The sequence below is a fragment of the Styela clava genome, unplaced genomic scaffold, assembly GCF_964204865.1.
Source record: "Styela clava unplaced genomic scaffold, kaStyClav1.hap1.2 HAP1_SCAFFOLD_190, whole genome shotgun sequence".
Classification (NCBI taxonomy): Eukaryota; Metazoa; Chordata; class Ascidiacea; order Stolidobranchia; family Styelidae; genus Styela; species Styela clava.
Window position 1 is genome coordinate 20001 of NW_027556529.1, and position 5000 is coordinate 25000.

At 56.0% G+C, this 5000-nt stretch overlaps 2 non-coding genes and 1 pseudogene across 2 annotated transcripts; all 3 read left to right on the forward strand.

Annotated features, from left to right (window-relative positions):
• The first annotated feature begins 1944 nt into the window (after nucleotides 1-1944).
• LOC144418841 (small subunit ribosomal RNA) lies at nucleotides 1945-3754 on the forward strand. Its single transcript, XR_013473694.1, has one exon. It is a non-coding gene; the product is annotated as a small subunit ribosomal RNA (ribosomal RNA).
• A 298-nt stretch (nucleotides 3755-4052) lies between these two features.
• On the forward strand, nucleotides 4053-4206 carry LOC144418847 (5.8S ribosomal RNA). The gene has a single exon (XR_013473696.1). It is a non-coding gene; the product is annotated as a 5.8S ribosomal RNA (ribosomal RNA).
• Nucleotides 4207-4494: 288 nt separating this feature from the next.
• The window catches only part of LOC144418844 (large subunit ribosomal RNA), a 3695-nt pseudogene continuing 3189 nt past the window's right edge, over nucleotides 4495-5000 (forward strand).

Here is a 5000-nt window from a genome sequence, read left to right on the forward strand (position 1 = left end):
CGGCATCGGCGTCGAAAGAAGCCGAGCCGAAAAAAGTTAATGTACAAACGTGCAAGCATACTAACCTAACCCTAGGTAAGGCATGTCAGAGCGAAAGACAGTAAACTCGAATGAGCCATGAAAGAGCGGTGCGGGGCCGGTCGGAGCGCACCCTTTTCTCGGTGGCTGGCGGGCGAGAGAGTGCTGCGTCGCCGGCATCGGCGTCGAAAGAAGCCGAGCCGAAAAAAGTTAAAGTACAAACGTGCAAGCATACTAACCTAACCCTAGGTAAGGCATGTCAGAGCGAAAGACAGTAATTTCGAATGAGCCATGAAAGAGCGGTGCGGGGCCGGTCGGAGCGCACCCTTTTCTCGGTGGCTGGCGGGCGAGAGAGTGCTGCGTCGCCGGCATCGGCGTCGAAAGAAGCCGAGCCGAAAAAAGTTAAAGTACAAACGTGCAAGCATACTAACCTAACCCTAGGTAAGGCATGTCAGAGCGAAAGACAGTAAACTCGAATGAGCCATGAAAGAGCGGTGCGGGGCCGGTCGGAGCGCACCCTTTTCTCGGTGGCTGGCGGGCGAGAGAGTGCTGCGTCGCCGGCATCGGCGTCGAAAGAAGCCGAGCCAAAAAAAGTTAAAGTACAAACGTGCAAGCATACTAACCTAACCCTAGGTAAGGCATGTCAGAGCGAAAGACAGTAATTTCGAATGAGCCAAGAAAGAGCGGTGCGGGGCCGGTCGGAGCGCACCCTTTTCTAGGTGGCTGGCGGGCGAGAGAGTGCTGCGTCGCCGGCATCGGCGTCGAAAGAAGCCGAGCCAAAAAAAGTTAAAGTACAAACGTGCAAGCATACTAACCTAACCCTAGGTAAGGCATGTCAGAGCGAAAGACAGTAATTTCGAATGAGCCATGAAAGAGCGGTGCGGGGCCGGTCGGAGCGCACCCTTTTCTCGGTGGCTGGCGGGCGAGAGAGTGCTGCGTCGCCGGCATCGGCGTCGAAAGAAGCCGAGCCGAAAAAAGTTAAAGTACAAACGTGCAAGCATACTAACCTAACCCTAGGTAAGGCATGTCAGAGCGAAAGACAGTAATTTCGAATGAGCCAAGAAAGAGCGGTGCGGGGCCGGTCGGAGCGCACCCTTTTCTAGGTGGCTGGCGGGCGAGAGAGTGCTGCGTCGCCGGCATCGGCGTCGAAAGAAGCCGAGCCAAAAAAAGTTAAAGTACAAACGTGCAAGCATACTAACCTAACCCTAGGTAAGGCATGTCAGAGCGAAAGACAGTAATTTCGAATGAGCCATGAAAGAGCGGTGCGGGGCCGGTCGGAGCGCACCCTTTTCTCGGTGGCTGGCGGGCGAGAGAGTGCTGCGTCGCCGGCATCGGCGTCGAAAGAAGCCGAGCCGAAAAAAGTTAAAGTACAAACGTGCAAGCATACTAACCTAACCCTAGGTAAGGCATGTCAGAGCGAAAGACAGTAATTTCGAATGAGCCAAGAAAGAGCGGTGCGGGGCCGGTCGGAGCGCACCCTTTTCTCGGTGGCTGGCGGGCGAGAGAGTGCTGCGTCGCCGGCATCGGCGTCGAAAGAAGCCGAGCCGAAAAAAGTTAAAGTACAAACGCGATGCTAATGAGCGAGCCGTTGTCTCGACTAATATGTAGGGGGCGTTCGATCGAGCGTCTGGCTTGAGCGCTTGTCGGCCTAGCAGAACGGTCGCATTGTTATGCCCGGGTTTTAGGCACCGCTGCAGGCGGCCGGCAGAGCTCTTGTTTGTGCGAAACTGAATGGATCGAGCCCGAGAGAGGGCGAGTAAAGAAAAAACGCAAATCGCTCCGCCTGGCACTGCCGGCGAGAGCGTGGACGTCGCGGCCAGCGACTGTCGAAGCCGAGTACGGCCGCAGGCGATCGCCTCGGTCTTAAACGAATGCGACGAGCACGCGCCGGGCGGCCCAGCAAGGGCCGAGCGCAGCTGTCGCAGCTATCTGGTTGATCCTGCCAGTAGTGATATGCTTGTCTCAAAGATTAAGCCATGCAGGTGCAAGTACGAGTTCTCGTAAAGCGAAACTGCGAATGGCTCATTAAATCAGTCTTGGTTTATTTGGTCTCGTAAGCGAAGTGGATAACTGTGGTAATTCTAGAGCTAATACATGCATTAAGCGCCGACTTCGGGAGGCGCGCTTTTATCAGATCAAAACCGACCGGGTTCGTCCTGTGACGTTTGATGACTCTGGATAACCACGCGGATCGTACGGTCTCTGCACCGACGACGTATCATTCAAGTGTCTGCCCTATCAACTGTCGAAGGTACGCTACGTGCCTACCTTTGTGATAACGGGTAACGGGGAATCAGGGTTCGATTCCGGAGAGGGAGCCTGAGAAACGGCTACCACATCCAAGGAAGGCAGCAGGCGCGCAAATTACCCATTCCCGACACGGGGAGGTAGTGACGAAAAATAACAATACAGGACTCTAACGAGGCCCTGTAATTGGAATGAGTACATCCTAAAACTCTTAACGAGTATCCATTGGAGGGCAAGTCTGGTGCCAGCAGCCGCGGTAATTCCAGCTCCAACAGTGTATGCTAAAGTTGTTGCGGTTGAAAAGCTCGTAGTTGGATTTTGGGCGAGCGCCGCCGGTCCGTCGCAAGGCGTGTCACTGGTTGCGTTCGCCTCACCTTCGGTTCTCCGTCGGTGCTCTTGACTGAGTGTCGGCGGTGGCCGATAAGTTTACTTTGAAAAAATTAGAGTGTTCAAAGCAGGCTGTTCGCCTGCATAGTGTTGCATGGAATAATGGAATAGGACCTCGGTTCTATTTTGTTGGTTTTCGGAGCACGAGGTAATGATTAAGAGGGACAGACGGGGGCGTCCGTACTCTGCCGTTAGAGGTGAAATTCTTGGATCGGCGGAAGACGAACTACTGCGAAAGCATTCGCCAAGAATGTTTTCTTTAATCAAGAGCGAAAGTCAGAGGTTCGAAGACGATCAGATACCGTCCTAGTTCTGACTATAAACGATGCCAACTAGCGATCGGGAGGCGTTACCATGACGACCTTTCCGGCAGCTTCCGGGAAACCAAAGTCTTTGGGTTCCGGGGGAAGTATGGTTGCAAAGCTGAAACTTAAAGGAATTGACGGAAGGGCACCACCAGGAGTGGAGCCTGCGGCTTAATTTGACTCAACACGGGGAAACTCACCCGGCCCGGACACAGGTAGGATTGACAGATTGAGAGCTCTTTCTTGATTCTGTGGGTGGTGGTGCATGGCCGTTCTTAGTTGGTGGAGCGATTTGTCTGGTTAATTCCGATAACGAACGAGACTCTGGCATGCTAAATAGTTACGCGACCTTCTCGGTCGGCGTCTAACTTCTTAGAGGGACTAGTGGCGTTTAGCCACACGAGATTGAGCAATAACAGGTCTGTGATGCCCTTAGATGTCCGGGGCCGCACGCGCGCTACACTGAGTGAAGCAGCGAGTGTCTAACCTAGGCCGAAAGGTCCGGGTAACCCGTTGAACCTCATTCGTGATTGGGATAGGGACTTGCAATTGTTTCCCTTGAACGAGGAATTCCCAGTAAGCGCAAGTCATCAACTTGCGTTGATTACGTCCCTGCCCTTTGTACACACCGCCCGTCGCTACTACCGATTGAATGGTTTAGTGAGATCCTTGGATCGGCCCCGTCGCGGCTGGCAACGGCCGCGTCGGCGTGTCGAGAAGACGATCAAACTTGATCATTTAGAGGAAGTAAAAGTCGTAACAAGGTTTCCGTAGGTGAACCTGCGGAAGGATCATTACCGAAAGTGGTGGTAGGCCCCGGCCGACCGCGCACTTAATTGTCTTTGGGTGCCGCCGAGAGGGCGGCCGTCAATCGGGGTTCCGCCCCGTGCGACACGCGTAACACGTTGGCATAGCAAGGCAGCCGAGTGCGATGGTGGCTTCTGGGCACCGCGCTCGATGTGCCGCCGGCCCAGCCCGGCGGTCGCTCGGCGCCGTTTGTTGGTGTTTTTGTGCAGTTGTTGTCGGTGGTGGTTTTGTGGTCGATCCCACAGTGTGACGTCCGCGCGCTTCGGCGCCGGGCGAAACGTCGAGGACGACTCTTAACGGTGGATCACTCGGCTCGCGAGTCGATGAAGGACGCAGCCAAGTGCGAGAAGTAATGTGAATTGCAGAACACATTGAACGTCGACCTTCTGAACGCGAATTGCGGTCTCGGGTCAATCCCGGGACCGCGTCTGCCTCAGGGTCGCGTTCGTCCTCACCCGAGGGCCGTCGCCTGGCCTCTGCGAAGACGGCCGGGCGTCGCCCCAAGTTGAAGCGGTCGCCGAGCTTTCTCGGCGCGACCGCGTGTCCCGTACACCGCCGGCCCCTCGACGTGTTCAACTACGTTCGAGGGGCGGGTCCAGGTCGGTCGGTCCGGTCACGAGATCAAGACCGACCGTGGGCCAAGGCGGCGACGGTACGCGCTCGGTCGGCGCCGGCGGCGACGACTTGCGATGCCAGCGGGCCGTGTAAGAAGCGGCCCGCTTGACACATACGACCTGAGTTCAGGCGAGAGCACCCGCTGAATTTAAGCATATTATTAAGCGGAGGAAAAGAAACCAACAGGGATTCCCTGAGTAACGGCGAGTGAACCGGGAAGAGTCCAGCGTCGAATCTGCGCGCTTTTCGAGCGCGCCGAGTTGTGACGTACGGAAGTCCCAGTGCGGCTAACGGCGAGCGCCGGTGTCCTTCTGATCGAGGCCTCGTCCCACGGCGGGTGTTAGGCCCATAGGGGCGCTTGCCTTGGCCGCTTCGGGTCTTCTCGGAGTCGGGTTGTTTGGGAATGCAGCCCAAAGCGGGTGGTAAACTCCACCTAAGACTAAATACGGTCGCGAGACCGATAGCGGACAAGTACCGTGAGGGAAAGTTGAAAAGCACTTTGAAGAGAGAGTTCAAGAGTACGTGAAACCGTTGAGAGGCAAACGGGAGGGCCCGTCAGGTCGCCGGCTCGCTTTCAGTTGGGTGCGGGGGCGCGCCGTCTCGGTTCGCGGACGCTTAAGG